This window comes from Gavialis gangeticus, unplaced genomic scaffold (assembly GCF_001723915.1).
Source record: "Gavialis gangeticus isolate Ggan-Ray unplaced genomic scaffold, GavGan_comp1, whole genome shotgun sequence".
Classification (NCBI taxonomy): Eukaryota; Metazoa; Chordata; order Crocodylia; family Gavialidae; genus Gavialis; species Gavialis gangeticus.
The window spans coordinates 168,136,615-168,162,751 of NW_017729024.1; the positions used below are offsets into that span (position 1 = coordinate 168,136,615).

The 26,137-nt window shown below is 44.9% G+C and overlaps 1 protein-coding gene across 1 annotated transcript in view; it reads right to left on the minus strand.

Annotated features, from left to right (window-relative positions):
* Positions 1-583: 583 nt before the first annotated feature.
* CELF4 (CUGBP, Elav-like family member 4) overlaps positions 584-26,137 on the minus strand; it is a 1,092,004-nt gene continuing 1,066,450 nt past the window's right edge. The window contains exon 13 of the mRNA XM_019518096.1: positions 584-2,270. The gene's annotated coding sequence lies outside the window, so the exon portion shown is untranslated. The remainder of the gene's footprint in view (positions 2,271-26,137) is intronic.

Genomic DNA, 26,137 nt, shown 5'->3' on the forward strand with positions numbered 1-26,137 from the left:
AAGTAAAGAACATGGCATTTTTTTTTAAACTGTGCTTTATTTAGGGCTAAGCTGGAAAGCGTCATTCAATAATTACAGAAGATTACAAGGAGTTTTAGGGAATTGAGAGTGAAAGAGCAGTTATATGGAACTGCAGCTGCATTACACATCTGTACTTCCTAGCTGTGGGCTCAGTCCTGCTGTCCTTACTCAAGTGAAACACCCACAGAAACCCAGTGGGTGCTTCGCCAGAGCGTGGGCGGGAAGGCCAGGCCCTCTGGGGAGTAAAAAATAATACAGAATGAATAAAAAAACCACAAAAAAACCCAAACAAAAAAAAAAAGAAGGCATCCAGGATTAGGATAAAATGTCAGTCAGGAAATTAAAAAGATAAAAATAAAATAAAAGCAAAGAAACACACCTAAAACCCAAGCGAGATCAAATCAAGAATCGGAAACAGCCACCACACTCTTCTTCATTCAACTAAAAACAAGTGAGATGAGGCAAATCAAGTCTTAAGACCGTGAAAATAAATCTGAAGAAATATGATATCCTTTAAAATATATGTTCTTAAATAATTCATTGTTTTTTTTTCTGAGTCAGATTTTTTTAAAGCAATGTCTTATTTTTTTAACTGCTCTAAAGTCATTTACCAAAGATAAATATCGTGCTTTCATTAAATAGTTTTCCTTGTTTTTTTCTCTATCATTACAATTAAAAGTCCTACAAAATATGCAAATTTATTTACAGAAAAACAGAGCCAGCATCTTTTTTTTTAAACATCCCCCTGTTTTTCAAAATTCCTTGTAAACAGTTTCAGAAATTCTTCAAAGAGATTTTTTTTGTTTTATTTTTTTATTTTTATTTTTTTTATTTTTTTTTATTTTTTAAGATTAAGGTTCTAGGCTAAACCCTTGCCCTGACAGTTTCTAGAGCAAATATGGAAGCTACTGAAGCATAGGATGATGGGAGTTTGCGGACAGCAGATCATGAAGACATGAAGCGTTTAGCTGTGTTTTGTTGTTCAAGTTAGAACTAACGTCTGATAAAAAGACAGCTGTTTTTTTTTCCCATTTGCATTGTCTACAAGAATCGAGTTTTGTTTCATTTATTGTTTTTAATAGCTGGAATGCTTGCAGTTAAAAAAGCTGCCAAAATAGCCATTTCTCTCCTCTTTCTCCTCGATAAATAACAGCATCCAACAGCAATTGGCAGAGTAGGAATTTATGCTCAATCTAAACTCTACAAAAATTACAGTTCTACAACATCTTTGTTTTTAGCATTAACGCTAACTTCTATGTATTATTATTATTATTTTTTTTTTGCTTTTTTGTGTTTTTTTTTGTTCTCTAATTTTTTTTTCTATTATATAGGTATTTTAAACTTTTTCTTTTTTTTTTTTAAATTCTGTACAACTATTAGGATTTTTAAATGGGGAGAGTTAGAAGCATTTACAAACCCTTTTTGTTTTGTTTTGTTTTTAATATCCACCATCTTTCCTTTCTCTTTTCTATGCCTTTTTATGTATTTATTTATGTATTTATTTATTTACTTTTTTTTTTTTGCTTTTCACAGATATCCATCTTACCTGCCTTTACCAGTGCGATCCTTACGTATTATACAGAAAACCATATGAAAGTTTCATAGACTCTAATTAATGTATAACCAAAGAACCTCCCAAAGTATCAAAGAACTATTATCTTGCCGTTTTAAAAGCATTTAAGCATTTTTTTTTAATTTTTACATATTTCATATAATTGCTCTCAAAAACTGTTTTAGGAACAGCTCAGAGAAAAGGAAAGAATTTCCATATTTTACATACAGCTACAAGTCTGCGATAAAAAGTTTTGTCCTTTGGTCCCTATATAGCTAAGGAATGACAGATAAAGATGCTCAGTGACCGTTACCATGGGGTCAAACATGGTAGCCGCATCCTTGGTGACAAGCAGGCACTCCTTTTTCAGTATCCAGGTTTGCATTTCCTGTTTGAAGAAAAGCCGCTGTGGTGATATCAGTCTCTCTTCAGAAATCCTGGTTGATCTTGCTCCTTTTCTGATTTACTTTGTTTGTTTGTTTGTTTGTTTCAAGCGCGCGTCCTTCCAAGTCAGCAGACGTGATACTTTTCTTGAAGAAATGTTACAGTCTAAACAATCAAAGAGAGAATAGGTCTGAAGTCTTCAGCTTGATTGATATTTGCTGATATGTCAAAGGTGTAATCCAACAGTTCCCGCTTTTTTAATATATATATATATATATTTAATTTTCTAAATGTGGCCCATTCAGCAGCTGCCCTAAAAAAATGAAGAAGATCATTGCAAATTAAATCAAAATGGGGAAATCAAAATAAAATCAAATACAAGGGCCGGGGATGAGGATAAAGAAAAGAACATAGACCTAAATATAGAAAAGAAATATAAGCCTGTTCTTTTTTATGGCCAGATCCTGTTCCTGTTGAATTGTGTATGCATGTTTGGTTGTCAGGTTCAATGGGGACAGGATGGGGCTCTGAGTTTTCCTTTTTTCAGGTAGCAGGGATGATCTTGCTCCCACTGAAGTCAAGAGAAAGGCTCCCTTGGACTTCCTTGGGAACTGAATCAGTGGTCGCATCTGCACATGCCCTTTACTGCGCAGTCGAACAATTTACTGTGCAGTAAAGCATCACCTTCTATAAGTGCACTGCAATTAGGGCACAGTAAATGCATTTACTCCTGTGTAGGATAGACCCATCAGATACAGGCACTATCTGACAGAGGAGTAAGTTACTGTGCTTAAATACTTGTGTAGACAGTGACGTTGGGATTAGTTTACTCCAGCTCAAATTGCACCAGAGTTTATTCCGTCACGTTAACTGCACGTGTAGACGCACCTAGTGTGAACAAGATAGTCATGATCATGATAGAGAAAAAAATACAGTTGCTTCTTCTGCTTAATAAATAATAATGACAATATATCTGTAAATATATATAGATATAAAGATACCTATATAGCGTAAATGTATGTATGTGTATATGTACAGATATATACATTTTACTACTTTTTTTTTCCTTTTAAGTGCCACTTTTACAATGCCAGATTACAATCTCGCTTCACGGGATTTTGCAGTGGGTAAGGCATCAAGGAAAAATTGTGCTACGTTTTAACAGGGTGCTGTTGCCAGTGATGTATGGACTTTATGTAGAGAAATAGCTGCCAATGATGTATGTTCCTTTATGAATGTCAGGAAGTAACGCTTTGAACAGGCAATTTTATAGGAGGTAAAAGAAAAAAAAAATCAGCCTGAATAAACTTTTTGCAAAATAAAAAAAAAGGAAAGGTAAAGCTAACATTTCTTAAATAAAAAAAAAGTTATTTAAAAAAAAATGTAATCATGATCTGACTAGGCTTGACATTTAAGTAGGATGCTTAATCATTACGGATTAGCTCTTATCTCTTTCTAGCAAGCAGGTTCTTCTTATACACTCGGTGATTTATTACATCAAGAAACTTAGAAACTGCAAAAGGTCCACTCTGGTGGAAAAGTGTCATGCGGAATATCAATCCATGCTGGCAGGTTTTTCACACTGTTGGTTCAACAAACAGCAAACCGTACACAGCAGTCTAAACAATTACGACACCAAAAATAATAAGAATAAGAGAATAAAAAAGAAAAGAAAACACTCGTCAAGGACCCTTTTTCAGTTGTAAACAAAAAGATGCATTTTGCTTTTTGATCAGGATTATTTTTGTCCCCCTCAATACAATCCCGCTATCTCCCCCAACCAATTGATTTGGCAGAAGTTGCTGCAACACAGACCCTTCAGATTTAGAAATTCTTGCAAAGGCACACAAGAGGTTTTTCTCTAGGTTGCTCTTTTGGATTGCTATAGTTTTCCAACTATGCTTACTCTTATTTACAGTTTTTAATTTTGGAGAGTGATTTGAAATAGCCTAAGGGGAAAAAAAGGTGTCAATTGAAAAAGGCCCCCAATTCTCCGGAAAAAAAATAAAATCACAAGATTTTCAAGTGCAAAAAAATCAACCACGCATTTTCTTTTCTCGGTTTTTTTTTTTCAGTATATATTTTTTGGTAAATGATTTGTACCGTTATAATAATCCCATTTTTTTCTAAAGAATTAGGAATCCATCTTTTTTTTTTTCCTTCTACGTGACATCTAAAGAAGCATAAAATGCTGACAAGAAATTAAACAACAAATAAAGAAAAAAAAAACCACTGCAAGCACCAAACGAAACGAAAATGAGCACAGCAAAAAATTGTGGCAGCACAAAGTCAAAGAAGGCACATGTGATCATGACTGGCCAATCATCAACTGATACAACATCCAAGAAAAATGCTTCAATCACGGCACCTCCACGAAACTTGACGGCATGTCATGCAACCAATTCTTAGCTTGTTACATGACGCCATCATGTCACACTTTCAACTTCGAGTTGATTTGAACTTACGGACTGGGGGACTGTATTCTCCACTTTCATGTCATTACGTGAACTTTTTTCCTAGCTCAGCGCGAGACTGTGGTGGATTTGACTGGCTCTTGGTTGGTTTTGTTGGAATTTGATTGAATGACAAAAGAAGAAAAGATTTTTTATATATATATATATATATTTATATATAGTGTGGAAAAAGGGAAAGGTGGGGAAAAGAAGATATATCAAAAATAATAATAATAATTAATAATAATAATAATAATAATAATAAAGGACCAAACACAGCATCAGTCAAAAAGCTCTAATGAAAATATTTGCAATTAAACGATACGGACAAAATAAGAGCAAAAAGAAAGAAAGAAAGGAAAACCCTCCCGACAACTGGAAAAAAAAATCAACAAAATAAAACGAACAGAAAAGAAAAAAAAAAAGAACCAAAAGGGGAGGGAGAAAAGTAAAAGAATAATGGAAGAGGCCTAGCCAAAGACACACACGTAATACACACACGGTTATGTGGACACATGATCAACAGAGAACAGTAACAGAACATTATGCAGTGGCTGCTGAGGACAGCGGGCATTGAATGGATGAGAGCAGACACAGATCGTTTTGCAAAATCTGGAAAAGACATTTGCTGCCGACGCGAGCGGCTTTGTTAAAACCGGCCTCTTCCCCACACCGCCCGCGGCCTCCAGGGAGGGTGCACACTGCTAAGGGGCTGAGTCAAAGCCCTCTCAGAGCCTCTCACGGACTTCTACGCTGCTCCGTTCGCACCTGACAAGCTGGAGTCACGGAGAAGTAACGGATGGAGGTTAATGAGAACAAGAAGTTGGTGCTTATTGGCGTACAGCCCTTTATGGGGAGGGTGGGGGGGGATGCCACATGATGGTCCGCTCCAAATCGTGGCAAGGCCTGAAAGGAACGGGAAGCAGATTTGGGGGGGCTGCAGCAGTACAACGGTGTCTCGAGCAGCATCTCTAAGAAAAATAAAGGGGAACTGACTCCCTTGTCCTTTGGATTTGGCTTATGAAACACAAAAAAGCTCCAACCCGATTTCATGGGACTGATCCCTTTGTCTATGAAACACAAAATGCCCCTAGACTTCCCAGAGCTTCCCTGTCAGGCAACACGTCGCTTGACTTGCCTTGGGAATTTAGCTTGAAAAAGCACAACTAGCATCGAGTTCTTAAGAGTCACTGCCCATGCTGAAGCCTGGAGTTGGCTCCGTGGCCCATCCCTGCTTGTACTGGTCCTCCTGTCTCAAAGACAGGGCGATTGCTCACCAGCACCGACCTACTCCTGAAAAGTCAATGCACATGACCGAGATGTCCCTTTGCGGGCATGTATCATGAGGCTCCGGCCCTGGAAGGCTGCGGGCCGCCATGCCTTCTATTAGCTATGGTTCAACGCCAGGAGTTGATGCTACAGGATAGGGGTGGACCTCCCTTGAAACAGTGCCAACCAGCTTCTGATGTCCATTCCAGCATGGGTAAGTCTGGACCAACTCTGCTGGGTTTTCTGCATTGAGAGGGGTGTAGCAGAGGTCATGACCTGGCCCTGTTGTGTCTCAAACACAGTCAGGATGAAAACCTTTTGACCTCGAGAATCTGAAGGCAGACTCGAACCTTTCCAAGGTGCATCTGCTTCCAATCCCTTTCTCATATATTCATCCAGCAAGGGAGTGTCAAGATACAATCGTTCTCCCATCTATGCTAGCACTGGTAGGAAGGCCGCTGGCTCATGGGTACCACAGTGACCCTTATAATGTCAGCACTACTCATATTGGACTCTTAAGGGTCCCTTGTGCAGAAGATTAAAGGGTCGAAGGAGCTTGCTTCCTCTACAGGGCTTGCTACAGATATCAGTAGCATGGGTAAGAGAGAGCAAGCTGATACAGCAGGGCTGCAGGTGGGTGAATGTGGACAGGCAGGAGAACTGGACCAAATCTTAGTTCTCCTTCTCCCACCCCATCTGCCAACCCATCCAGCCAGGAGGGAATGCAAGCTTACAGTCTGGTCCTTAGCACGATGTGACGTAAGACTGCTTAGGTGGGTTACAGTGTCTTGCTATGGATCCAGACCTAGTCATTTGAGACTCCTGGGATTGTACCAAAGGTTATCTCCAGTTGACTCAGCTGTAAATGGGTAGATGGGGAGTCAGGGGTGGTTGGAGATGCTGCGGATCACATCTTTCTTTCTCTTGTGTGTTACTGGGGGAAGATACTTGTTTGGCTTATTCATGCCCGCTCGATGAGCTATGGACAGGCCTTTGACCCGAGTGGTTTGAGAAGGCGTTTCCCCTGATTCAAGGAACAGGAAACAAATGCACAACACCTCCTGGCAATTCTTGACATCAGATCTGGAAACAGGCACACACTTTGGGTCTCTCTAAGGTAAAGGCCATCCAATTTGGGAGTCAGGATATTAAGGTTACAAAGACAAGGAGATGACCTGCCATGGAAATGGGACCTCTGGCACTTCGGGAGAGGGAACAGTACTCCCACCGGACAGGTTAACATCTGATCCACACAGCTGCTGCACCACTAAGTACTTAGGGCAGGTACAGACATTATACTTTTGCTGGTATAAGCGATTGGAAACTGGTCTATACCTGTAACAGAACAGAAGTTCGGCACACAAAACCGGTTTAAAAGATGGCAGAGCCTAGTCTAAGATTTGCGCCCCTACTGAAGGGTGAACGTGCGCTCTGTTCACTATTGATCTAAACTACACCTCTTACAGAAAACCGCGTAACTTAGACCTATTCCCCCTCAGGCTTTATTGAATGTCTGTACCTAGCCTGACTATATTTACACTGCGGGAAAGCCACCTGAGACTGGACAGGGACCTAGTCAAGAGCTGGATCCAGCGAGAGAGCTGTGCTCTCTGAGCCACAATTGCCCTGTGCCTTGTGGAGCTATTTACACTGGTGTTCGTGGTGGGGGTGGGGGTGTGTAAGATGATCAGGAGATCAGTGGTTTGCTAGCGCTGGTATAACTGGCACCCCCCCACATCCCACCCACTCCCCAATGGCCAGTGGGAAATCCCAGCCCTAAGCCAACGCCCGCCCCACTGACTCCAAGCAGCAGCTTGTCATCACAAATGAACACAGGCTGTGGAAGCAAGGAGGGCAGAGACGGCTGGTTCATCCAGGCTGTTTCACAGCCTCACTCCCATAAGTGTGTGCACAGGAAAGGCTGGGTCATGCACTCCCCCTTGCAGGGTTCAGCCCTTGGCATCCGCTCCCTTTCCTCTGAGCCATGCGGAGCAGGACTGTGAGGGTCAGCTTCCTACCCCATCACCCTGCCCATGATGTCCTGCTCTGACAATCCCCTCAGAGGTTCCCCAAACTCTCTGACTCTGCTTCAAGCACTAATGCACACGTAAATGTATACATGTGTATATATGTGTAGGCACATGCGCTAATGAGTACATATATGCATGCATGTATGCGTGCATACACATACATGTGTATATACATAAAAATGCAATGTGTTCCAGCTACAAATTGCCCACATGCATGTGCGCACCTATATAAATTAAAGCTGATGCTACAATTGGCTTATACTGTTAATTTTTTTCTCTCAAGCAAATTTTCTCTCTATATATACATATCTACATAGTATGTACACTCTCTCTCCTGTGAGTCCCCTCCATTGCAACTCTGCAGGGCTGCAGGATTTTATATGAATGAATGGTATTGCAGGGCTGCAGTCCATGCATTATATACCCACATGGCTCTGCATGAACAAGGGACAGAAATTGTGCACGTAACTGTATAATAAGTGTGTGTGCGTGTATCAGCATCATAGTGTATATTAGGTGTGTGTGTATACACACACTCATTGGAATATATCTATCTATCTATCTATCTATCTATATATATTCCAATGTGAAGAAGTAAATGTTTTCCATGATGTTTGCCAAATGCCCAATGGCCAATGTTTCTGGGTCTGTATGAGACAGTGCGAGAGACAGTGTGACTGCGTAGGTATTCCCAGGAACGTGACCATTACCTTTGTGGTGGTTTTCCCCCAAAGTGTGTGTATGCATTTGGAAATGCATGCCCAAGGGTTGTAGCCCACCTCCTCACTGCCAACTCTTTAAGTCTATTGCTGTTGAGGCCAGGCAACATTTCTCTTTCTGTTTCTCTTGCTTTTTTTTTTGCCATCCTGTACCCCGTTCTTGTTAAATCTGACACTGTCTTCACCCCAATACCCCAATATTTCCTTTGCTGGCATATGCCAGCTGCGTCCAACGCTTGCACTATCTAGGAGCTGAGCTTAGGAAGCAGAAGTCTCTCCTGCCTGACACAAGCACTAGGAAAACAGCTGCTGGTGTTGCCCCATGGGGGTGCTCACTGCAGAGCATGCACATTGGGAAGCGGGGAGTCCAAGGTGCTGGAAGAGCTGCATACCAGTGTTGGGGACTGGAGCTGAACAGACTAGCTATTTGCATCAGCCAAGAAGGTGTTGCTACCACGTTCCCTTCTTTCACATGGAAGGCAATGGATTTATTGTAGGGAAATGAAGCAAAGCATTGTTGTCACAAATTTAAGTAAAAAAAGCAGGAAACTACATATATCTTTGCATACATGTATGCGCATACGCACATACTGTATCTATGTGTCCACTTGTACTGCAGATACACAGACACATAAATGGAGACAAGTAAACATGTACAGATAGACACAGACCGAAGGCAGTCTCAAGAGGGACACAGAAGCCTAGCACTCTTGAGTCCTCTCCTTTCCCTCTATTTAAGACAGGTCACCTCTTTCCCTTAGTTTTTTCATCTATAAATTGAGGAGGAGAAAAATAATGCTTTTCTCTCTCGCTCTCTCCCTCTCCAAAAAAAATCAAACTGTAGCTACCAAAATGATGCTACAAAATTTAGCATTTATGTTGACTTAGAAAATTGTCATTATTTTTTCCCATGGATATCTTCTGACTTCCCAATGAGACACCTCGACCAAAAATTGGGTTACAAAAATCAGTCTTTTTGCTGCTTTTGTACAACTAAGAAAAGGTTGATTTTTCTTTTTTATAGCAAGGTGCAGGAGTGGGGATTTGAAAAGCAAAACAACGAGCAGAGGTATTTCAGGATTGTGAGTGAATTCTTTGGTTCTTAATTCCTAAATTGCGTTTGTTCGGTGAAAGCTTTCAGGTTGTTTTTTTTTATTGGTCCAGAAAGCGTTGATGAAAAAAATGTCAAGCAGCTCTTGTTAGGTGACCTCTGCTTTATCTATTTATCCAGTGCGCTGAACACAAAGGGCTTTCGGAGAGACGCAGCTCCGTGAGTGAGCCGTGCCTGGGTGGTGGGCATGTCTTGGGTTTTGCTAGTTGAAGGGATTGAACAATTTGGCATGAGAAGGGGCCACGATGAGGGTTGATAGGGGAGAGAGACACGGACCTCTGATGGGGTTCGGTAGAGGGGGGTGAACATCTGGGGCCTCTGGCATTGGGTACAGCAGGGATTTAGGCACTTCTCAGGAGAAGCTAGCATGGGAGAAAGCCCAGGCCTCCTGGGGCTGGGTCAGTACGGGGCTCTTGTGGGATGCAAGTGTGAGGAGCGTGCTTGGGAGAAAGGGTGTTATACGAGGTGGGTCTCAGCTGAGAAGAAGCAGAGAAGCTGCCTGATTTGGGCAAACCTTCCCTACCTGCACCTGCACACCTGTGAGAGACCTTAACTGGGTGGTGTATAGGCCCGACAGGGACAGGCATCACGCTAGGGGGAAATGGGGAGCACATTTCACTCTGAATGTATAGCCAAGTATTATTACTGCGCTCTTGGAGTCTCTTGTGAACACCACAGAGTGGTGGCAGCTAAGGCTGGACCGGCAAACGTACCGGCAAAAACTGCACCATCTTACTGAATGGGACCACGGTGACTGCAGTGCATTGATTGTGGCCATCGGCTGTCTGGGCAAGAGAGTCAAGCAGCTCTTTAACACTGGAGACATTCAAAACAACGTTACGTTGGCTGGGACAGTGGAGTCATCTGCTCCTCCTTTTGCAAAGTACCCAAGTATCGGTTGGCAGGGCCAGGATGTGGCTCAGAGCATGCGGGGTCCTGGCTTTTGCTGCTGCCGAACGCAAGGTGGGCGACAAAATTACGCTGTCCAGGCGCTACCTTTCAGCCCTTCCTAAAGGCGCTTTATGACAGCGAGGCGTTCAATGGCAGCTGCCACAGTTTTGCTAACTCCTGAGCACCACAATGATGGTTTCGTTTATAATGTTGCTTTAATAATAATAAAGTCTGCGCGTGAAAAACAATCCTAAATGGGAAGCTGCACGTGAGCCATGGAGCTTCCCTTCGATTAGTCCTTCTAACTTCCCTGGATTGACACAGGTTCATTGAAATGCTGGTGACCCCGATGCTTTTCATATGCCAGGCTTGTTGCTAAGGCAGAGGGAGAGGCGTCCCCCTCCCTTCTCTGCAGCTGCTTTCATATCAGGATCTCAAGGGACTTGATAAAAATCTATGCCTCATCCCCAGGTAGGGATGCATTATGGCAGACATTTCCAACATTGGTGCCTGCCAGGATCTTGGCCTGGCTCCATTCTGGTCATACAGGGTCTTGCATTGAATGTGATGGCCAGAAGCAGCTTGCCAGATGCATCAATGGCAAGAATTAGCTCAGCCCGGGGGGCTCTCTACCCCCATGAGTGCAGTGGCGAGCTCTGCCATACCTGCTGCAGAGAGAGGGGCTGGCAGGAGGAATGAACCACGGACGTGCCCTGGACGCAGCCAGTGGCTCTGTGCGTGGCTCTGCATCCACGTGTCCTCCAGCCTGCACAGAAGAGAAGCAACAGGTTTGTTGGCTGCTCCTGCCCTAACTCATACCCCAGACCATGTTGTGCTCACGGTGCCCAGCCCTTAGCTTGGACTCTGCTTGCAGACAAGGTTTTGCACCACCTGTGTGATGGGCCCAAACATGCAGAGGGCTGGTTGGGACCCTTTTACTGTTGTGGGTCCCAGCCTTGCCATGCAGTTTGGGCTCCTGGCATGTCCTGCTTTCCAGGCTACCGGTTTCTAGGGCTGTCTTTAGGCTGAGGACCAGCAGGGAGGTCAGCTCACTTGAACAGGACAGGCTGAAGGAAACAACACGAAAGTGGGACTCCACCCTCTGGATGATGGAGAAGAGAAGGGATTGGGGAAGGACAGCCGGGGAAGGAGAGAGGGGCCTTGCTGGGCCTGGGGAAGAAAGAAGTGGGTAGGTTGAGGTTGGTTGGGTGCAGGGCAGAGGGACTCTATTGAGTCAATAGGAGCAGATAGGGTCCTAGTCCTCTTCCTGTCTGATACCCACGGTAAAAACTCCCATTGACTCCAACAGGGGCAAGAACTGCTCTGGCACCGAGGTCAGGAAGCAGGATAGGGCCCATTATTTGCCTAGCTTGCTTTCGGGTAGCCCAGCGCTTCTCAGTTTTGCAACCCCCCTTGGGAAGAAGGGCAAAAACAGGGGCCTTTTCAAGATGGCCCGGTGCCAGCGCTCGTCTCGGAGCCTGCGCACAGCCATGCACGGCACTCACAGCATCTCCTGCCTCCAACAGCTAATGGGATCATTCCCAGGGGAGAGAAACCTCCCAGTTTCTGCTCGCCCCCAAGCCTGATCTCCCAGGGGCTCAGTAAGCTGCGCTGTACCTCCTGGCCCATGCCCCCCTCCAGACCACAAGGCAGCCAGCACCACATGCTCCTAGCTTGCAATACTCAATTACGGCTTCTGATATTTTATTTTTTTGCCCGCAGCTTCAAATTACCTTCAAGGTGCACAGTGCAATTAACTAAAAATATTTCCTCCTTCGTCTTAATTGCACTAAAACTCTAATGCACCTCCAGCTAGGAGCGGTAAGGTGAAAATTGGTGCCCCAAATATTTCAAATTGATTAAAGCCTGAGATGGCTCAATAAGCTTTCATAGGCCTATTAATTATTAAACTTTATTAATTTTTTGTTAAAAAAAAAAAATCCCGAAGCCTTGCTCTCTGTGGTATTTCTGAAACAAGGTTCTTTTACCAAGGAGGCTGTGACTCTGCAGTGGACTTTAGGAAAAGATAGCCCGAATCCTTCAGGCCCTTGTAGCAAGTTTTGTCTGAGGATCTCAAAGCACATCACTTGGAGAGCCTCCATCTTCTCTGAGAGCACTTTGAGATCACAGCCGTAATGAATTAGTGCCCAATCTGAAAAACATTTCCAAGTGTGAGCACCGTCACTGTTCTGTCTAAGGTATTGCTATGGCCTCCATCTAAAGCCAGAGAAAGTATTTTTTCAGTCCAAATCATTTTGGCGGCTAATAAAACGAGGTCTGAGTATCCTGAATTTTTTCCTTTTTTTTTTTTTGCTGAATTCATACAATTCTTTTGGCTGAAATAAAAAGGGATTGGACACATTTTTGGAGAAAAGGGGCATCAGTAGCTATTGAGCAGGGGAGTTAGGAGTATGGCCTCTGAATCCAAACTTCCTACACGGTAAAGTGAGAGGAAGACTGGGAAAAAAAACTCTGGCCAGACCCAGTTCACTCTCCCTTTCAGCCTCTGCTCTTCGCTGCTGTGTGACACAGACAACTGGACAAGATGGATTATGGTTTGACCCAGTACATGGCAGATTTTACGTTCTTATAATTTTTTTTTCACTTTGAAAAACATGTTTTGGGTGTAACTTTACTTTGTGTCCAGCCCCCAGACACAAATAAAACATTTCATTTTGAGTTTAACAAAAGATCTGGTTAAGGCGTCTTTGGAGCTGGGTTTAAGTGACTTGACCAAGTGACACAAGAAGCCTGTGGCACACCAGTGAACTGACATGAGTTTCCCAAGCTCCAGCCTCGCATTGTGAGTCTACACTTCCTTTCATATTGCTGATGTGAGTGGTTTCATTGCTTCGGCCTGTAAATTTGTGGGATCCGGGCCACAGCAGGATCTCTGTTGAGGTAGGAAAGTATTGTCTGCAACTGAGAGCTTGGGAAATAATTGCAAGAGTGAGAACACAGCTTGCCTCAAAGGACCTGTGTGAAGCCAAGAATAGCACCTGAAGCCCTATCCTTCCTCAGCTGGACTTTAATCCCACTGAAATGGCTGAGAGCAGGGGTCATTCAGCACTGCTTTGAAGTGAGTTGGTCCTTGATGTGCGCATCTACATGGGATGCTTTAAGGCACATTAGCTTAAATTTAAGGTGCATTAGGGCACATGTCTAAATTTAATGCAGGTATCAAATTTAGGCGTAATACTTAAAGCACATTAATGCACATGTAGATGTGTTAAAGTGTATTAATGTGTGTGTGTACGGACTGACTTGGGACTAACTTTAGTCCACACAGTCCACACACAGCATTAATGTGCTTTAAAGCCTGCACGTGTAGACGCCTGCCTAAACCTGCTTAATGCACATTAAGCTAATGCGCATTAAATTTAGGCATGCTTAAATGCATGTGTAGACGTATACCTGATGAGTTTCTCCTGCAGTTTTACCCCAGGTTGGGAAGGGGGGGTTCTTAAAAATGATCTTCATGCCAATGCTGATCTCTATCTTTACAACACATCTTGCTAGAGCAAGGCCTTGTGTACCTCCGAAAGACCTCAGAAGGACTGCCTCTAGGGTTTGGATGGGAGCTAAGGATCTAGACACTCAGTCAGTTTTTGGGCTCTTCAATGGTGCTGCCAACTCAGGAGAGAATTGGGGCTCACCTTGGAGGTGCCTGTTTTTGAGGTGCTGAGAGCCAGAACCTCATTTTACAAGGACCTGCCCCAAGGCACTGCCAGGAGGGAAGGCCTCTGGTCCAGCAAGAGGGCTGGACCAGTTGTCTGGAGTTAAAAGGCTAATTCCAACCCAACCTCTGAGCCATCCCCCAGCACCCATATTTATGCATTTTCCTCAGGGGGGGCAGTTGCATGAGTTTCCCATCAACTTTGAAGGTGTCATGAAGTTGAAAGAGCACATCCCATTGCACACGTACAGGGGAACTCAGCACTGATCCCACTGTATTTCATCTGAAGTCGGGCTAGGCAGCCACTGGGACCACTGATTTCCCATGACTGAGCCACTGGTACCAGGCTTCCTTTCTGCAGTCAAACCATCTTTGGCTTCCCTAGACATTAAGAGTGACCTGCCTCCAGCCAGGTTAGACCTGAGCTGTGGCAGGTGATGTTACCCACCAGGGTCAGGCTGCAACCAGATGCCTCGTTTGATCCGGGACTGCTTGTCCCGTGGTTTGACCCCAATCCAAACAGGAGCGGCACAGTCATTTACACATGTCACTCTTCCATGCTGCTCCTTCACCAATAGGCAGCAAGCGACAGCACACAGCCCTACAGGCTTGTCCCTGGGGGGAACGGCAGGAACGTACAGAGGTTCAACAGGATGTCCCGGGAAAAAAATTGTTAGTGCATTTTATCCAGCATGCAGCATACATGGACTGTCCTGGGCTTGGACTTCAGTTATTTATACATACCGCTTGAGTGACAATTAAGTCAGATTAGCTGCTATGGTCCTGGGGCAAACTGTTCATTCAGATGCTTCATAGGTGCTTAGTGTGGGAAATTGGGTTTGTCTGGCCATAGGAGCCCAGCATAAAAGGCTTTCTCCCAGGAGAAATACAGCTGTGTTTACACTCGAAGCTGGACACTGGATCTGTATGTCTGTATGATCTGGGAACCAAAGACGTCCTCCCGGGACAAATGCGATGCCTGTTCATAGCCTCACAGAACAAACCGCTTTCCTGACGGTGTTCAAAGCTCATTAGTTCATTAGCTCTGAGCTACCGAAAGGCAGGTATCAGCTCCTCCTTCCCTCGGGGGACTACAGGAGACAGATTAAAGAGGAGGGGAGGGAAAAAAAAAATCATTTCACAGCCAGCCTGCCCTGAACAAGAGAAGGGTCCTGACACCAACCAACTAATCAACGCTGAGAGCTGAAGAGATCAAGGTTTCCCTTCTCCTCCATTATTCTTTTCATTTTTTCCGACTGTTTGGGACTAGAGAGCTGGGCTGGCAAGTCTATAAATATCGAAATCTTCCCTACATCGCTCTGGACTGCACTGAAGACCATCTGAATCCCTGCCGGGCAAAGTAAAAAACAGTGGGCTCAGCCATATCTGAGCACAGCTCGTAAATCCCCGGGAGCAGGGCTTGCAAACCCCCGCTCTGCCTCACGAGGAATAGGAACTGCTCGCTGCTAAAAGCCGGCCCTTCGGTTTCACTGTCTCAAATAACATTTTATGGCCAGGAACATTAAGTAACTCGCTGAGCTGGAAGTAGCTGTGAGACGTGTTTGGATGGCAAGGCACTGCGTGGCCTGCTCCTCTGCTCCCAGTGCTTCAGCAGGGGTGGGGGGCTCTTCAGTATCCCCATCCCTCTGACAGCTTCAGCCTGTGCCATGCAGAAGAGGGTCACAACCTGCCTGGTTTACACAGGCCAGAAAGAAGGGTCAAGAAACTGCCCCAGGACCTGCTGTATCCCACCCCGGAGATCAGGCTTGAGGAAGTGTGCGGTGGGTCTCTAAACAGAATCGGGTTGTGGGTAGAGGGGCTGGAGCAATGAAGGGTAGGGTCTGTGTCAATTGGCTGGTAAAAACATTGGAGCATGGTGGAAGCTGCCTGTGCCTGGGGGGCCAGCAGCAATGGCCCAGTGAACTGCTCCCCACACTGCGCTTGTGCACGGTGCGAATAAAATGCACCTGGATCAGACTGGGAGCCTTCTGCCTGATCCAGGGCCTTTCCTGCACTTATGCCAGGGGCTGACGGTGAATGAGGGTCTCTTTGCCCACGAAAACCACAGAGGACTGCAGTCTCCATCACCATGCGCTGACCCTGCTGTTTGCACTTGAGCACAAGCCACTCTGCTAAGCAGCTTTTTGGTGGAAAGGTGATGCCTTTCGTTTCATCCAGCTCTCCGGTCCTTGGGCTCTCCGTCAGGCTTTACAGCTGTTTAACTCAGCGCGGAGGCCTCTGACAGCCCTTTCATTGGAAAATAAGGGAAAAGAAAAATGCCCCGTTTGCTGACGGGGTCTGAGGAACCAGAGTCAGAGCTGTGGCATGAGCTTCTCTGATGGATTCCTCCCCGGCAGAATGAAATTAAGATTTCAGCAAACAAGCCCCAATTCTGCGGTACCCAGTAGAACAAATGACATCTGATAATTGCCAACTCCTTTTGCTTATTCTTTGCTCTGCTCACCCCATCCGTCTCTCCAGATTATATTTTCAGCCGAGTTTAATGAACGTCATTTATTAAACTAACACCGGGGTTCTGCTCCGGCCTCAGACAGATGTGCTTGCTAATATGAATCATTTTGTTCAATTGGATTATTCTGATGGAGCATGGATCCCCGCCACTCTGCGGAGCACAAACAAATGGATACGGCTTGCCTCTGGTCATGACCGTAATCAGTTTGTGTTCATTAGGAGTCAGCGCTGGCGTCCGCCTCTGGGATGACACGGGGGTGTCATTAACTCGCTCTTCACTCCATGTCCCTCCCTGCTATCCCAGGTAAAAATAATAGTACCAGAGGCACAGAACTCATTCTGCTTCTGACTGTTTAGATGGAGGGCAAAATCCCCAGCTTGGCCAGGGGACACACATCACTGCTGTCTTTCCCATGCTTACCCGACACACAAGCGACGAGATTCATCTTCTCCTGTGTCACTGCAAATAGCACTTCCCCCAATGCACAACAAAGCAATCAAAATGCATATCTCCCCTTCTCTTCCTCTGCACGCTCACTGCAGAGGGGATCAGCTATGCTTACCGGGGGCTGGCCTTTTTCCAAGCCCCCCCCCCTTCCCTTGTCAAATGAATTGAGGCAAAGGGATAACGTTTGCAGCAGTCACCTGTTCTTAGTGACCTGTTTGAAAGGCTCACGGTGTGATTTGAGCCAAAGGAAACAGGGACACAATCCATCTGAAATCTCCCAGAAGGAGCTTCTCCTGGCCTGTGGTTTAGGATTGTATTGGTGACACAGTGGGCCGACTCGTTACAGTTCCTCGCTCTAGAGCTAGGGATGAGATTCAGGATGCGTCGATCGATCAGCTCATCAATCTGTCTGTCTGCCTGTCTGTCTCAGATACAAATCCCACCTCCGAAGAATGCAAACAAGTCAGTAGGGTTACATTAGCCACTCTCAGATCAACAACAGGATATTAAGCACATAAATGCTGAGAGAGATCAAAGATGCAACCAAATCTAATAATGCAGAAACAAGAGATGACTTTCGCTCCCTGCATATAAATCAGTCCTTTGCCACAAAGGAAAAAAAAAAAGTTTAGCCATGCATCAGGCCAGGTTTTCAGCTGGTATAAATCAGCACGGCTGCATTAAAGCCCTATTTATACCAGGTCAGGATCTAGCCCAGCATTTTTGGACCGTTGCAAGAATTGATTTTGCGTGCAGCTGTCTCAAGCACACGGGAGGAGAGGCTCATCTCAATTTAGCCTTAAGCAGACAGTGGAGGTTGGTCAAGAAGGACCCAAAGTTGAACCACTAAGTAAGAGCAACCAGCTGGGCAATACTGAGGGAGGAAAGGGTCCACGCACCAATGTGGTGCCACCAGACTTTCAAAACCACAAGGCTACGCAGCCCCTAAGCTGTTAAGCCAAACAAAACTCAATTCACTTCCCTTGCCACGTCATTCAGGTTACAAGGGAACATGATCAGACGGGGTCTCTCAAGCCATTGAGCCCGGTCCCCTGCATTGACAAGACAGGGTTCGCAGGCACATGTCCCAGGACACAGGTCATGCCACAACAGCCTGCTTCTGGATTCAGTGCGCCTGCCTCCAAAGCATCTTGTCCTGGCCTCTAATGAGCTATCGGTGTGGTCTGGGTCAACAGTCCCTACATTAAAGAATCCCCTAATTAGATAGCAACATGTGTTTGAACACAAGCTCACTATTGTAAAAAGCAAGGCCTCTGATTGAAATGTTACTGGTGTTTTGAGGAGTTACTCCTACAATTATCTCTCCAAACATTTGGAGAAAGAACAAAAACATCTCATTTTCCCCCACTTCTTCCTTTCTCTCCTGACACCCTTTCGGCTATGAAGGAGCCATGTGTGACATGCAAGGAGGCTGTACAGAGGAGGAACAAAGAGCAGGAAAAGCATTTGCGGGTCGTACTTCACAGAGTAATGAAATGCACGGCTGAAGACGAGCAGAGAATGCTGCCTCAGAGATGGGAGGAAAAAAACGGAGCCGAATTGTAGTGAACTGCTGACCCACAGCTTGAAGAGGGATACATCCACTCAGAATCTGACCCTTTCTCTTTAATCAGCCTTAAAAATCAAGCAGATCCGAGAGTCCATTTTCTTTTGGGAGAATCTCAGCTTCAAAAAAAATGAAAATGGGATGTTGCAAAACTCTGCCGTAACCGTCCTGGACCGGATTGCCTGAACTTTGGGTCTGTCCTAAAACACCAAAGCTCTCACCAGTGACGGGACTGTATTTTTTGATCAAATCAAATGCCTGCTGCTTATCATTACAGGGTCAAAATGCAGGGCAGCTTTCATTCATTAGACTTTTGCAAGGTCTGGTGAAGAGGCTACTTAGCTCTGGTGTGGCCCACCTAGAGAAGAGCTCTAACGAGCAATGGGAGAAACAAATACCCCGCCGCGGACAGGGAACCTGTCATCTGGAGGCGGCCACTTGAGTGTCTAATCAAAAGCCTTACAGCGTGTCCAAGGAGAGAATTCAACCCTTTTTCCCCCCAACTATTTAGTTGGTCTAATAAAATATATCACATTTACCCAAAGAAACTTGCCTGTCTTGAGGGGGTCTGTCACTTAACTGTAAGAACCCATCATGGTCTCACCATCTCAAGAAAGAGAGGTTGTGGCCACTCCCTAGGCTTTCCAATATCAAGGAAGGCCAGAGAAGGTCCAAAGGGTGCGCTTACATCCCAACAGGCTCTTGTCTGCAACTAAAATGCTCTCGAGAGGATGTTGTTTTGAGTCAAGCCAAAAATAACCGGGGCAAACTCTCAGTCCGTGTAAATCAGAGTAACCGCACTCGACTTCATCCCTGTAGGGTTCAACAGAGCTGCAGAATTACACCACCCGAGGAGCTGGTCCCTGGTTCCTTGTCTAACCTCCCAAAGGGGTCTGGTGAAGCCCAGCTTGGTGGAAGAATGGATGTACTTGAAATAAAAACCTCTTTTTCCCTGTCTGCAGTCAGAGGGCAGGAAGAGGAAGGACTGCCGAGAAGCCCGGCTCCACACCTGAAGCCCTCAGCTCTGTGCTACATTTCAGAGACCAGAGTTTTCAAATTCACTTGTATCTGGCCAAAGTTGCTGTGTCCATGAATTATTCAAACGTGCAATTATTGCATTTGATATATCACTGGAAATAACCATGTGAATGAGAAACAGTGTTCTAGGGCAGCCGATTGTATATGCCTTCCAAACCATAAGGACATCAATTTAAGGTGCTCATGGTGATGGAGCACTCTGCAACCCTTGATTAAGATTCTTGCCAGCTCCGGCAGCCGCGTTTCCCCACAGAGTAAATTTCATGGAGTCTGTTAGCTGTCCTTCCTTTAAGCCTCCAGTTTAAGCACAAGCCATCGCCCCATACTGCTTCATTGTACGGTTCTGCGGGGCCGCCGAAGAACTTCCTTTCAGCCACAGCAGGACCCAGCCGTCCCCAGCCTGCTGATACATGCTGAAAAACTCACCGGAGCTCTCTAAGTTACTACTGGAACTGAAATCCTCTGAACTTGGACTTTATTGGGAGTTTCCAGTCCCTTGCTTTACTCCTGTTGCTAACTCGCCCTTGTTTAGGGCTAGAGGGCAGAACCTGCCTTGACTGCGTGTCATCACTGTTTTGCCAGCTGATGACAAAGCTTGTATCTGATACCGATACCCTGCCTTTAGCTAAATGCTTCAAGGGTAGCACGCTACTCTTGACAAAGGGCAACGTCCGTAAGGAGAACGCCATCTCCCCTCTCCTCCTTCCTTGTCCCAGATGTCCCATTCGTTCCCCTGCCCATATTGCCCTTGCCTGCAAACACTCCTCCTTGAGTGTCTCCTACATCTGCGGTTCTGCCGCTGAGAAACTGCCCTGCCTGGATTACACAGCTGCTGATTTTTTATACTTTTCATTTTTCATACTTTGCATTCATACTTTTCTCAGCCATAGGTAGGGAAGGGATGGGGAGTTATACATCTGTGTTAGCAGGTGGGTGTTATACATGACCTGATTAAATGCGTCTGTCCCCAACCTCTATGACCTCGATGTTTGGAGCCAATAGTCCTGTGATCGCTCCAGGACTGCAGCATTTGCAGGGTGCTACCTTCTCTTACACAAGAAGCCCATAACGCTCTCAACCAAACACAGCTCTGCTGGCCCTCCATTCATTTCCAGAGGGCTGGCACCTTGCTAATTTTTAAAACTCTCCTTGGATTCGCATTAGCCCTCCTTATGAATCTCATCACGTTCCCTCCTGCCAGATAGACTTGGTGTTAGTGGCACAGAAGCCCTCTCCTCTGCAGCGCCTGCATCTCCATCTAACACCAGTTCTCCATCTCATGTCAAATCTCAGCTGCTTCATCTCAAATGCATCTTTGAGATGCATCTCATGTCAAAGCTCAGCCATGTCCTCTCAAATGCATCTTTCTCTTCCCCATGCCTTTATCTCTTAATTTTTATCTCCATAGCTCATGCACTGGCCTGCTATGTTTTTGTCATGTCCTGATGGTGTATACAAATGTGTGTGAGTTTGTTCCTGCCTTCAGATTAGGGTGCTCAGAGGCAACAGTAGGAAGTTTTGCACCGTGGGCAGCGGTGGTGGTGGTGGCTGGGGCAGTGACAGGGGCTGGTGTCCTGCTCCCCCTGCGTGCCAGAAAAGCTTGCCCACCCCCAGTTTATCTACTTAAAGGAGGTGGTTTTTTTTTTAAACTGAGGGAACAGAAGCTCATTCTACTTAGATTGGGAGGCTCTAGGATCCATCTATGCCAATAATGTCTCTAATCCTTTATAAGGGCTGGGTCCACAGAAAAAATGTGGCTGAGCTTCCTTGGTTGTCACTTGGCTGTGATTAGCACCCTCAGAGAGGCCACAATTGAGGTTTTGCAGCTGTTGTGAAGCTACCCATCTGCAATAAGGCTGGAGCCCCTTCACCATAGGAATAATTCAACCAGACCTAAAGGGGAGATCAATTGTGAAATGAGCTAGCCAGCTTCACAATGGTTATTTCAGGGTATCAGGACCAACTGGAACACCAAAAGTTGAGGCCGGGGAAGCTGCTATTATTTAATTATTCCATAATTGCATTATTTACCAAGAAAACATTTGGGGACACAGATTTTAATGAGGAACTCTCTCTCTAAAATAAAATAAAATGTTATTGTATTGCATTGTGCTGCTCTAGCACTCCCATGACAACCAACGTGGATCTGTTAGCAACCTACACGGACTCATTTAGGTGCAAACACAGCAATACTCCTGAATAGCTGCCCTGCTTTGTGGAGGAACAAGTTCCAAATATTGCTGAATGGAATTTAGCCTTGGCGCGGTAATTACTGAGTCTAATTTTTGAGCAAATGCGGTAATTAATTATTGTCGTTTTCCATCAGTGCATTATATTGTGTGCCAATCTCAGTATAACTATAATGATTATCAAATGGAATTTTGCATTCATTAGTATTGAAACTCCAGTTCGCCAAACAGAAATGAGTATTTTACCATAATAAGGTGATTAGTAATTGAAAAGGACAGCCAGGTTAAAAACGAAAGGTCAACACAACAATTTTCTTTATCAGTTATGCTAACATCTTAGGCAATTATAAAAGAGGGAATTAGTTTCTGTCTTGTTTCTAGTTCTTCCCAGTCACTTTCATGTCGCATTTCTCATGCACCAACTCCATGCTGCAAAATCTGGGTTGCAACCGCGTGACAAGGAAGGCTTAATCACAGGCATCAGTGGAATTAGGGAAGAAAAGACTTCCTGGAAACATGCCGGTTGATTCGCCGTTTTGTCCAATATACATGGCTAGAGCTTCCCAAATCAAGTTGTACCCATGTCCGCCTCATTCCCTTCAATTGCATTAAGGTGTTGTCTTGGAGTAGCCATATTGCAGTTGTCACAACAATGCAAATTTTCTAAGTGATGATTTAGAGAGAGATATGATAATAGTGTCTACAGGAGCAACAGGAATTGGTTAGCATGATTATGGGCGGTATAAGTACAAGAAATGTGCTAGAGGATGTAGCTAGAGACTACATATTGACTCAGTGTTACTAGATAATGACTAGTTACTACTGACTAGAGACTGCAGACTTAGTTTGACTATCAAGATACACCAGCACCAGGATTGAGAAGAGTGTCTCCCTGTAATGAGGTGGAGGCTTCATTGCCTGCCACATTGTAAAGCAGACCAGTCAAATCAATACTGAGTCAAAAGTGCTTTTTTGCTTGATTTGATATCGAAGCTACCTGAAATCACAAGTGGGGCTAGTCAAATATTTGCCAAAAGTTACTTCTGGATAGAAAATTGAGGATTTTTTTATTAAGCCAGCATTACTACAGATTACGTCCAGTTGCCTCCAAAAATACTGGTTTTGCAACAAAGAGACACCTGAAAACTGACCGTTTTTGTTTGGAAACCAAAACGTTTTCAGGTTTTCCATTTCTATTACCAAAACTGCAGGAAAATCACCCTCTTTTCCCCAATAACAATAACCATCTTGGGGTTTCTACATCAAAATGCATGTCAGCGCAAGTCCGCAACCCTGGGCTGAGTGTCTTCTTTGGACTAAAGCTCCAAACGATGTGTATTTGCCCTGTTTTTTCACCATTGCTGGTATGGCCCTGACTCTTCAGTGGTTGGCCATCACCTCTCTTGGGAGAAAACTCCACAGATGAAGGTTACAGTATTCAGACATTTTTTTCTTGCTTTCTATTGACGTGTCCCTTTCTCTTAACTCCTGGATGATGCACTCCAGACAATTCCTCTCTATCTTGGGCGTTAACAATGTTCTCATCAGAGGAGGCTGCAACACTTTGCTAATGCCTCACTGCCAACATCACGAAGCCTTTCTATGGCAATGGGCAGGTGCTTCATTGTTCTTCCTAACGCTTTTTATTATTGTGCACTGCTGGCTTCCTCTGAGTTACTACACTGCTGTGTTAAGGTCAGAGTCACCCCTATGCAAAGGGTCAGCATAAGGCCTGTGAAGCAACTATGACCTCAGAAAGGGCATTATTGGGCACTGAAGTTATACAAATCGTGATGTAGGAAGTTGGCTACTAGCAATACTGATCAGACTGAGCCATCACACTGGCTTCATCGGGATGAGAGTCTTAAGCAAAGCTTTTGCATGAGGTATACAATATCTCACCAACAGACACATGCAGCAGCAAACCTTTGTTGCAACCTTACAAACGCCCAGTGAATCGATCCGTAATGAGGCCGTCTCTTTCCAAATGAGTGACCCATGGCAGATCCGGATCATACGCTGTGCAACGGCCCATCTATCTTGTGGGACGACAGAGGGTAAGAGGAATCCCTTTTTCTGTATGGGTTTCCTGGGGGAAGGCCTGTTTTCACTATACTTTGTACCATGCCCAGCACAACGGGGCCTTCATCTCATATTGTGGTGTTCGAGAATAACGGGACTGACTTAAAAATCATACCACTATTCCATTTCTTTTAAAGAAACACTGCATTTGGAGGTCTTTCCTCTTTGCCTTCTGGTTGGGGAGTCTTCAAGGGAGGCCCTCTTTTCCTTCTCTAGCTTTTGGACTGACAATTTGCAGTGTCCTTTTTCCAAAAAAAAGAAAAAGAAAACTGAGATTCTCATATAACCCTGGGACTCGGGGAGCTGGGGCTTCAAGGGAAAAAGAACCCGCATCAAATATTGCAGGACTCATTAAAACAACTCCAAGAGTGCACCACTCTTAGGCTAGGGAATTTAGATGGCATTATACTATTATTGCTACTTCTCATATGGATATTAGAAGGATAGGAGAGAGTACCGGTAATAAGAGACAGGACTGCGTACACATTTCAGAGCGCTTGTAACTGCATCGCCCACCAATCCCACCCCGCACCCCTGCTGGGAGGATAACGTGTAGCTTGTGTTGCTCGCCCTGTTCACAAAATGTCGGTAGCGACTATGGAAAGGATGACATCCTTACTCATACGCGTGTCCCCTGGGCACTGCAAGTTGCCCCTGCCATAATGTACAGTACACCGGAGCCCCAAAGAAGGGCCACTCAAGTGAGTTGCAGATATCAGAACTTATATTTTTCATTATTGCATGCATTTACTATCCGAAAGACACATTAAGTGCGGCTGAATCCTTGACTCATGTTCCTGAGGGGGATTTGTAATAGAATATATTGATTTGGGCAGAGTTGCCTCAAATGATCCTCTTCTTGTTCTTTCGCATGCCTCCCCCCGTCCCCCTGCTACTCCCCTCCCTCACTTATTTATTTCTTTATTTTTGCCACAACCTCCGTAATTAGAAAGAGAAGCGAGAACAGAAGGCAGCCTTTTGGGAAAGGTTTTGCCTTCAGAATCCTTCAGGGTGTTGCTCCCTGCAGCTTGCGAGCTTTCCTACTGCTTTTCACCACAATCTTTTGAATGTTTGACAGCAAACTTTTAGAGCACTTGCAAGGAAAACCAAGGATTTCAGGTCACGGTAGCCTAAAGTGATTAACTGATTTTTTTGCCTTAAATGGGAGATTTGATAAAAACTGCATGTGGAAAGAAAATTAATTGAGGGGAGATTTTTTTTTCTTTCTCAGTGGCGGGGAAAGAGCCATCTCTGATGTAGTCTGTCAGCCTGGATGCAGCTCAGGCTTCTGCAGGCAGTTTCCTGATTTGGTAAAGGAAGGTCTTTTTCTTGGAAAAGCCTCAAATTCAGAAAGATCCTTGAGCACAGGCCTAACTTCAAGCCCATGAGTAACTGCACAGGAGTCAATGGGACTATTTGTGCGCTTCAGGCTAGGCCCGAGACAAAGCCTCTTTGGGCACGTCTACATGAGACATTTACTGCGCATTAGCCTAATACCGCTGTGCAGTGGCGTGGCAGTCAAAAATTGTGCTAATATGTTATTGCACAGTGGTATTAGGCTAATGCACAGTAAACGTCACAAAATAACGGTGTGCTGGCACTATTGCACAGTAACTTCAGTAACTGAAGTTAGTACTTAGTTTAGTTTAATTAGTGCTTAGTACTTCATTAGGCAAGTACTAAACTAAATGTGCAGTAACTAAGGCACATTCATGAACGTGTAGACGTGCCCTTTGTGAACGAGGGACACTAAGTGTTATGTAGATTATAAGCAAGGCTATTGTATGACGGGTTGTTAGTTCAGTGCCTGTGTTACCTTCAAGCTATCTGGCACCAACCTACCTACCTACCTACTATCATTGGCATGCCTTCATAGCTTCCATGCACATGGCAGTACTGAATACCTTTTGGAAACATGTTGTTACATCAGTGCTGTCTACCGACTGACCTCCAGTGGACCTGCTGGATGGACAATACCTCTTATTCTCACTGCAGCAGAGAAGGACTTGCACCAAAACCCTGCATCCAAACATTACCTTTTTCTATGCTGTCTTCTTGAGGGGGAATTTTCTTTCCTTTCTAAACTGCCGAGTGATTACCTTCACAATCCCTTCCCAATATCCCCCTCCAGTGCCCCGTGAAAGGGCCATCCTCTCGAAAGGGTGGCATGTCTTCCACCTGTACGGTGCCGGATTTAGGCTTAAACTACTTAAGCTACATCTTAGGGCCTCACAA